The following is a 10564-nucleotide window of genomic DNA, read 5'->3' as shown; positions in this document are numbered from 1 at the left end:
ATCGTGTCAATGCAGCACTGCACAGTCCTAGTCTGGGATCAGGAAGTGGTCTATAAATCCCAGCAACATTGGGAAAGACACTTATCTGACAAAACCATGGTGATGTTCTATTAGCTGTGAGTCTTTATGATAGCTTTCAGTTACTTTTGGAGAGACACAAATTTTTATGTGGTCAGGAGTGAGATTTTTCCCTGTCCAGCACTACACTGCACTGTTCTGGACTAGGAATAGGAAGTGGTATATAAACCCTAGCAACACTGGCAAATACACTTATCAGACAAAACCATAGTGATTTTCTGTTAGCTGAGGGTCTGTAGAATAGATTTGTGCTACTTTTGGAGAGGCACAAATTTTTGTTTGATCAGGAATAAGACTTTTCCCTGTCCGGCAGTGCACAGCACTGTGTCAATGTGCAAAGAGGAATTGATATAAAAAAAACAAACAAAAAGATTACAAGAAAGCAAAAGTAAATGAATAACAGCAATGTCCTATTAGCTGTGGGTCTCTTTATCACATTCCACAGAGTTTTAAGGATATACACATTTTTGTGCTATAAATGTGACTTTACCTTGTCCAGGATTTTTTTTTCTGAGGCAGGTTTCAGGGGACTTATTTTAAAAGGTGCAGCCAAGTTAGCACTGCTAACTAGCTAGTGTCGCTAGCTTCACACTACTAGGGCAGTGCCACCTATGGGGCAGCCTAAGCAATTGGACTTTCCCACTACATCAAAGTATGGGCTTACTTTTAACTTGTGGTGCAGTGCATGGTGAGATGATTACTGCTTGATTTAGAAGATACAATAATATTTGTGATCCACATATATTTATACCTCTTAAAAGAACGTGTCCCTACTCAAGGCCAGGGTTAGGTGTGGGGTTGGGCGTTTCGATAAAAAATGTAGTTAAAACTTACTTAGTTACCTTAGAAAATTAACAAAACGTACATGAGTGACCATGTAAAGGTCTGTGGAAAATATGTTTATTGTGGTTTTTAAATGTGCTAATTACAAAATGTTTTATGTGAACAAGAACTAAAAGTCACCAGCAAAATCAGCTATGACCACAAACAGTGAGTCCAGCCTTCTGATGAAAGATTGAGTATAGACATGCTCTAACAGTAGAGCTTCAGGCCACATTTAATGAAAGTTATGCACAACCATGGGCACCATGCAGCATCTACCTAGAGATGCTTCCAAGAGTCTTTTGGCCAATGTGTATGTGTATAGAGGGGCTGGAATATAGTGCAATTATTCACCAAAGAGAAGGCACATTGTCTCGTCTTAAGGCCTGTATTCTAAGAGATTCTGGTATTAGGGTATGTTGAGCTCCTGCAATGCAGTCACCCTCCCAACAGGATAACCCATCTCTCACGCTATGGCATGGTAACCTTTCACTTCCATTCACCTTCCATTGCCCTTAGATGGTCATCCTTCTGTGAAGTACATACAGAGCTTCGTAAGCAAATCATCTTCCTGGGAAGCTCTACATAGCTGTTCCTTGGAGATAAAAGGAGACAGAGTCATTTGAAGAATATTAGTGGCAACAAATCATGCTCGGACTCCAAGACCTGATGAACAAACGCAGGAACAGTTACTCAAGTGAGAAGATCTGCAACAGTGTTCTGGTGGCTTAAAGTGAAATCTAAAGCAAAGTTGTACTAATGCAAATGACAAACGCTGAAAATTGAAAGCACAAATGCTGCACAAAAAAACAGAGAGACATTGCTACTAAACTCTAATTCTGATTAGACAGATTGGGACTTATTGCACTTGACATATGTACTGACAACAAAATGGAAACACCTGGGTAAATAAGGGAAAGCAATATATTGAAAGAAAATGCTGGTATGATTCATGCATAAATTAACCAAATAACATCCCAGCATATTTAGGTTCATTTATATAAAAGCTGGACAGAACTGGTTGTTTATAATTATGGCTAGCAGGTTTGTAAGGAGCTCCCCTTCTTGCTGAAATTGAGCAGTAGGAGGTGGTGACTAAAACAGCTGTTTCCCTTGAATGGAAGTGAGAAGGCTATGGCACTTTTCTAGATATATTTTTCAAAAGGAATAGCCTTTTAAATGCAATTATAATGCAGTTACAGTGGTGTGAAAAAGTGTTTGCCCCCTTCCTGATTTCTTATTTTTTTGCATGTTTGTCACACTGAAATGTTTCAGATCATCCAACAAATTGAAATATTAGACAAAGATAACACAAGTAAACACAAAATGCAGTTTTTAAATGAAGGTTTTTATTATTAAGGGAAAAAAAAATCCAAACCTACATGGCCCTGTGTGAAAAAGTGATTGCCCCCTAAACCTAATAACTGTTTGGGCCACCCTTAGCAGCAACAACTGCAATCAAGCGTTTGCGATAACTGGCAATGAGGAATTTTGGCCCACTCATCTTTGCAGAATTGTTGTAATTCAGCCACATTGGAGGGTTTTCGAGCCTTAACCGCTTTTTTAAGGTCACGCCACAACATCTCAATCGGATTCAGGTCAGGACTTTGACTAGGCCACTCCAAAGTCTTCATTTTGTTTTTCTTAAGCCATTCAGAGGTGGACTTGCTGGTGTGTTTTGGATCATTGTCCTGCTGCAGAACCCAAGTGCGCTTCAGCTTGAGGTCACGAACAGATGGCCGGACATTCTCCTTCAGGATTTTTTGGTAGACAGCAGAATTCATGGTTCCATTTACCACAGCAAGTCTTCCAGGTCCTGAAGCAGCAAAACAGCCCCAGACCATCACACTGCCACCACCATATTTTACTGTTGGTATGATGTTCCTTTTCTGAAATGCTGTGTTACTTTTACGCCAGATGTAATGGGACACACACCTTCCAAAAAGTTCAACTTTTGTCTCGTCAGTCCACAGAGTATTTTCCCAAAAGTCTTGGGGATCATCAAGATGTTTTCTGGCAAAACTGAGACGAGCCTTTATGTTCTTTTTGCTCAGCAGTGGTTTTCGTCTTGGAACTCTGCCATGCAGGCCATTTTTGCCCAGTCTCTTTCTTATGGTGGAGTCATGAACACTGACCTTAACTGAGGCAAGTGAAGCCTGCAGTTCTTTGGATGTTGTTGTGGGGTTTTTTGTGACCTCTTGGATGAGTCGTCGCTGCGCTCTTGGGGTAATTTTGGCGGGCCGACCACTCCTGGGAAGGTTCACCACTGTTCCATGTTTTCACCATTTGTGGATAATGGCTCTCACTGTGGTTCGCTGGAGTCCCAAAGCTTTAGAAATGGCTTTATAACTTTTTCCAGACTGATAAATCTCAATTACTCTGTTTCTCATTTGTTCCTGAATTTGTTTGGATCGCAGCATGATGTCTAGCTTTTGAGGATCTTTTGGTCTACTTCACTTTGTCAGGCAGGTCCTTTTAAGTGATTTCTTGATTGAGAACAGGTGTGCCAGTAATCAGGCCTGGGTGTGGCTAGAGAAATTGAACTCAGCTTTCCAAAGATGTGATAAACCACAGTTGATTTATGTTTTAACAGGGGGGGCAATCACTTTTTCACACAGGGCCATGTAGGTTTGGATTTTTTTTTCCCTTAATAATAAAAACCTTCATTTAAAAACTGCATTTTGTGTTTACTTGTGTTATCTTTGTCTAATATTTCAATTTGTTTGATGATCTGAAACATTTCAGTGTGACAAACATGCTAAAAATATGAAATCAGGAAGGGGGCAAACACTTTTTCACACCACTGTAGATCTAAAGGGCATAAACACACTTTGCATCTCCCCTCTCAAATATTTCTTTCGGGGGGGGGAATGTTTTCTTTTTGTTGTGATCAAATGGTGTTGTATAGAAGATATGGAAGAAATCCATCTGGTTATGATTTTCTATTTAAGTGTTATGTAGAAAATGTCTGGTGTTGGGTCACAAGATGGAGAACTCCCTGAATAACAGAACATGTAAATTGTGTGGAGAAACTATTAAGAATTTGTCCAAACTTATTTGCAAATAAAGTTATGGAGAGGGAAAGAAGTGATGGGTAAAAGGGGAGAAGAGCGAATGGATAGATATGGATAAAGAAATGAAAGAAAATGAGGCAATAAGACTCAAATACGATTGAGTTTGACATAGAGGAGGTGTGGTAGATGAATCTGTGGAAGAGGATGTGAGAATGAGTAGATGAGAGTTTAAAAAAAGACAAAGGAAAACCAGAACTAGGCAGAAAAATGACTAATGGTCAGTTACTGGAGTTGAGAGATTATAGCCAGGTGTCTTTGGTAGAGTTGTTTTCTTCAGAAGAGAAAGATGTAATGGGTGATGATAAAGAGCCTCTTGGGAAAGTGCATGAGGGAGAAGATGGAGATTCTGTGGTGGAGGAGGGATGGTCACCCTGTGTTATTTGGTGCCCAGAGTTCGATCATCCCCTGAGACTGTAGAGGAGGGAGGAAAAGTGTTTTACAAGACAAGGGATGAGAAAAATGAATGATGGTAAAGTTTTTCTTTCTTTGAAGTATAAAATCACTCTTTTCTGGGTATTCATGGCTCTCACTGTTTCTACACTAAAGGTGAAAGGGGGTCTGTCATCACAAAGAGCAGGAAGAGTATTGTCATGTTTGGGAGACATGGATGTGTGTGTACTGTTATTACAAGAATACTACCTTGCTTACAAAATGGATTATAAGTACAGGGAAAAGTTGTGGTCAAGGGACCTTTCTTTTTGAGTGGTTTCAATTAAAACAGAGCAGATGAGGTTGCTATATTAATTCTAAAGGTATGATGATAAAAAATAGTAAAGTGATAAAATGTGGACGAATACAGTAAAATAATTTAAATGGGGCCACTGGTGACCGAGTAATAGTTTATGAGAAAAATTCAAGACAAGAATTCAATGCTGAAGGACTTCTTTGAGTCACAAACCTCATGGTGAGAAGTGGATAAAAACTCAGGGAAGTTTTTTCAACAGATTGTGGGGTGGGGGGCATTGGATTAAATGGAAGAAAGTAAAGGAGCAACAAAGAATAAGAGGGTTAAAAAGGTTGCAACAATATTACACACAACAATACTTGGAATTGATTTTTTCTTTTTTCTAAATAAGAGACTTAAAAAAGACACTAAGGAAAGCAGGAAGGTGGCACTTTGGTGCAGTGGTTAGCATTGCTGCCTTACAGCTCTCTGGGCCCTGGGTTCAATTGCGGAATTTGGGTGCTATCTGCATGGAGTTTGTTGGTTCTTCTCATGTTCGCGTGGGTTTCCTCTCATGGTCCAAAGAGTTGGTTAATTGCCTTCTAGGAAAATTGGCCCTCATGTGAAATGTGTTACTGTTTGTATCCTGCAATGCACTGGTGTCTTGTCCAGGGTGTATCCTGCCTTGCACCTGTTGCTTGCTGGGATGATGACCAGCTCTCCTGCAACTGTAAAGGGTTGTAATGGACGCTGTTATTTCATATAGTTTTCACTGGGATGTTACTTTGTTCAATCTGTTATCTGCCTGTAGAGTCTACATTCAGTTTCAATAGGTAATTTACTGCTTATGTCTGTGAAACACAGAGAGGGAGCTCCTGTTGCCTTTGCTCATTCGCACTAAAAGCCACTGATGAGGAAACAACGAGTTGAGTAACTGATTATTTAATAATTTCCTTCTTCAGGGGCAATACACAACCATATATTGGAGAAAGATGTTAGAAAATTAAAGGATAGATGGATAGTAATGATGATATTACAAAGGTCTTAATTGTCAATATTTGTGCTTCAGGTTGAAGCCTGAGTAGAAACAATGGATAGAAGACAAAATGCTTTCTGGGCTAAAGGTGATTAGAGAGGCAAAGATCAAAGGTTGCTTTCAGGGGAACTACTCTAGTTAATTATAATATGAGTAAACATTCAACACCAATAAAGAGAGATAAGAGACACTGACACAAGGAAAAAGAGGGGAAAGACAGGAGAAGAAGCATCCCAAGTGAGAGGATCTTGTTTGAATCAACTGTTACAGCTATAGGATATTAGGAAGTGTCTCTAAAGAGTTTAGATAAAGTGTTTAACAGCTGGCAATGTGTAAACATTTCCACCTTCAAAGCAGAGGGGATATTGGCTGAGATGTAAGGGGTCCCAATCACAAGATCAAAAACTATTAGAAAGTAACTTGGTTTACCTCGATAATTACATTGTGGGTAAATGATTGTCAGTGAGCAGTCCAGAAACACACTGTATTTACACATTAAGAAGAAGAGAAATAAGGTCATAACACAAAAGAACACAGAACACAGTACCTGGATGGGAGACCTCCTGGGGAAAACTAAGGTTGCTGCTGGAAGAGGTGTTAGTGGAGCCAGCAGGGGGTGCTCACCCTGCAGTCCATGTGGGTCCTAATGCCCCAGTATAGTGACGGGGACACTATACTGTAAACAGGCGCCGTCCTTCGGATGAGACGTAAAACCGAGGTCCTGGCTCTCTCTGTGGTCATTAAAAATCCCAGGGCGTTTCTCAAAAAGAGTAGGGGTGTAACCCCGGCGTCCTGGCCACATTTCCCATTGGCCCTTACCAATCATGGCCTCCTAATAATCCCCATCTATGAATTGGCTTCATTACTCTGCTCTCCTCCCCACTGATATCTGACGTGTGGTTAGCGTTCTGGCGCACTACGGCTGCCGTCGCATCATCCAGGTGGATGCTGCACATTGGTGGTGGTGGAGGAGAGTCCCCATTACCTGTAAAGTGCTTTGAGTGGAGTGTCCAGAAAAGCGCTATATAAGTGTAAGCAATTATAATTATTATAATTAAAAGGGAGGAGTCTGAAGTTAAAGCCTGTGCCAGGCAAGAGCCCCTACTTTATGATCATCCAGATAAAACCCAATTGAAGCCAAGTATTTGAACTACTTGCTACTCTGTGTTTTTAGGGAACCTGCATTAAATTTAGAAGGCAGCCTGTCACTTCTTTGGCCTCTATAGGAGTATTTAAGAATCAAATACTTGGTAGATGTCTGGGTTTTTATGGGTAATTAGAATGTTAGGCCTCTGGAACACCTTGTCTGTACACACTATATACTCAGAGTAACTTGTGTGTTGTATTGTGTTTGTATTGTCCTTGTTAGTATAGATTAATAGAGAATAGATTCTAGCTAAGTATTTGAACCTTGTTTAAGAGAACTTGCCAGTCTATTATTTTATTAAACGGCAAGTTCTTTTATAAGGAATCCCCAGGCTAAAGATGTTCTTTCCTGTTAAGTGATGTGTTTTTAAAATAGAGTTACCCACTCACTTTGGAGCAGGTTTATTTCTCTTGTGGGGCTTTTTACACATTAGATAGGATTTCTGAGTACAGGGTTAGCAGTCTTGGTTGGTGAGGATGTAGGCCTCTGAGATGCCTTGTTTGTTACATGCCTACAGCACGAAACATAATTCTACTTAAATTGCTTGTCATCTAATTATTGTCATTATTAATAATTATTTGCTTGTCTTCATTTGCTTCTCATTTATTACTCCTTTGCCAGAGCTATGCTGAGAACAAAAAACTCAGGTGCCTCTAACTATGACAACTGCTCAGTTATATTCTTGGAATATTTTTTACAGTTTCTCAGGGTATGATTATTTTAATTATTGATTATTCTGCTCTATTTTGGAATTTTGTTAACCTCCTAATTGCAACAATTGGTATCAGAGCAGGATTCTCTAGTTTTGTGAGCAGAATGCTGAATGAATGTGGTAGATGTTTTTTTTTGTGAAAGAAAATAGCATAGGATAAGATATCTTATTTTATAGGATAATAGAATAGAGAGGACAGAAACCAACTGAAAGCTGCACAAAAGAGAGCACTCAGCGACCCACTGCTCAAGATAGAGTTTACCATGAAACCAAACAGTCCTTTACATTAAAGGGATGGAAACTGAGAGTGAACCTCTATCTTTCTCACCATCACTTAGCTTGTACAACATACCTGAGAAGGAGAGCTCTGGCAGACAGAAGACATAGTAGATGGCACCAGCAAAAGCAGCCTTAACATAGCCAGTAATGCTGACTTTGTGTCAGTAGATTGACTGCCAGAGTTTTACCTGTGATCTGGACTCAGGGAGAGAATGTGAGTGGTCTGTGTCATTACCAAACCAGTCGTTTTTACAGCCTGGCTGCACCAGAAGACAGGGTGAGCTGCAAAGCACCCTGTAGTAGTAATTCTGCCCTGTCACCCTAGAGACTGTCTGCTATTTTTTTTAGCAGTTTTTCCTTGCTCCAGAGCACAGATGTCATTCCTCCCCAAAAAATTACATTATGGTTTCTATTGAATCCCATTCGGTTTTTGGGAGTAGCAACAACAGAGTGCCACAAAGCACAAAACATGCTTTCCCTTGCATGTTCTATTTAGTCTGCCATTATCTCAAGCAGACTGTCTGTCTCCCCCAATTTTTCCATCTGCATCTGCAATTAGGACAGCATGGAGGGTCACTCAGCCTCTGCAGACAAGACTGGAAGGTAATGGAGACTCTTGAACCTTCAGCCTTTTAACCTTCCTCCTCCCTAGCAGCAGAGGCACAGACAAGTCACTGAGCCCGTCATTTCTCCAGGCAACATCAGCCTCAGTGACATTTCTTCAAATTGCAGCAGCAAGCTATGGATTCCTCAGTGTCAATCAGAGCTCATCTGTGAGTTCTCACTGCAATGTTGACAGGAGACATTGGGCACTGATTCGAGCTATACCAAAGTTATTCCTGATAACCCAGTGTCACAAACTGCATACCTACGCGCACCTCTCACCGCCAACACCCACACACTAATGAATCAATTGTCATTCCTCACGCTCTTCCCTATTTCTCTCACTCCACTCAGTCCCCGCTCACTATTGAGAATTACTCTTCGGCTTTCTCTGGTGCGCGCTTCAACTCTTGACCTGATTTCTGGCTACCAGACCTAGTTTCCACTTGCTTCAACTGCGCCTTGCTTCTCGTCTTGGATTTGGATTCACTCAAACAGATTCTTTTGGCTACCTGACCTAGTTCTTTTGTTTCGACTATGACTTTTGCCTTTTGCTTTTGAGATTTGGATGCCAATTGGTTGCAATCGCCTTCCGTCTCAGTGCCACATAAGGTCCAACCTGGTGCTCCTAACGCCATCTCTGACACCCAATGTTGCTGAAGAAAACTGGGCATGCTCCCATGAAGGACAGACCAAAACTGTCTGTGGTAATTTGGCCTTACCTGAGGGTTAGATGATAGAGGATTTTATTTTCCATACTGCATGTACATCTACATCGGGATTCTTATTTGCTCGATTCTCTCAGGACATGTACAGTACAAAAGACAACACAATACAATGTAGACAGTACATTACAAAACAGTAAATAATGAGTGACAGTATGTACAGACAATAAACAAATAGAATAATAAATACATGGTAGCCACATCAAAGGTGAAAAGTACAGAATATGTTAAATTCTAGATTTTAAGTTAGCTGTTAAGGATGTGCATTGCCATATGGTACATGATGTTCTTAATCCTGCTCATCATTGTTCATGATCTGCCTGATAACTGTGGTGTCATCAGAGAACATAATAATGCGGTTGCTGCTGTATATTGCTGTACAGTCATAGGTGAACAAGGAGTACAGCCTAAGGCTGAGACAGCAGCTTTGGGGAGCGCCAGTGTTTAAGATTGCTGTAAAGGAGGGATATATCTGGCTCTTCCTGGTAGAAACACATCTGTCCACAAAGTAATTGATGTAGGATGGGACCACCTCTGTATAATTGTTTAGATCAGTGGAAGAATCTTTGAATATACACCAATCAGTCATTTCAAAACAGTCAATGACTTCCTTCTCAGTGAATGTACATGGTGGTCATAATAACTACCAAAAATTCCCTCAGTAGGAAAAATGGTGACATTTCATATTGAGCTACTCCAGTTCAGATGAGCAAGATCTGTGGATCAGGGAGTAGTACAGAAACACACACAATAAAAGATCACATTAAGAGCAGAGAGAAAAGAAGGAAGAGGACAAGAAGGAGGGAAGAGAGAAGAGAGGAGATGGAACTTGAAGCTTGCACCAGGCGAGTGCCCCTACTTCACGATCATCCAAACCAAACCTGACTGGAGCTATCTGTACCTTACTAGAGAGAGTATGCTACTCTGTGTTTTTAGGGAACTTGGGTTTCCTTGTTAAAAGATACTTCAGAAACGTCTTTCCTGCTTAGGGTGCATTTTTATGGATAGGGATATAGGCTCCCATTGCCCATTTTGTGTCATTCGGGGTGCAGAGAGAGAGATTTAACTGCAGGTTGCATTGTATTTAGCTAGAAGTCAGCTTATCTCTTATTTGGCCTCTGTAGGCCTGAGGAATTTAATGCTTAGTAGCAGTCTGGGGTTTTCTGGTTCACCAAAATGTAAGGCTTCTGAAATGGCTTGTCTGTAAATTTGTAAATAGAGCAACTTGTGTGTTGTATGTTTATTCTTTGTATAGTGTAGTGCGTGTCATTGTTTATAATTATTTGTTTAAAAATGGGGGGGGGGGGGGTGGTTCCGAAAATGAAGAAAATCAGGAATTGACTCAGCAGACTAGCCAATATTAAAATAAATGATCATAATCCCCAACTTGTAAGGATACAGTTGGTATAGTTAGAGGCACATGA

This window comes from Atractosteus spatula, chromosome 3 (assembly GCF_055471065.1).
Source record: "Atractosteus spatula isolate fAtrSpa1 chromosome 3, fAtrSpa1.hap1, whole genome shotgun sequence".
Classification (NCBI taxonomy): domain Eukaryota; kingdom Metazoa; phylum Chordata; class Actinopteri; order Semionotiformes; family Lepisosteidae; genus Atractosteus; species Atractosteus spatula.
This window is presented reverse-complemented; position numbering follows the sequence as displayed.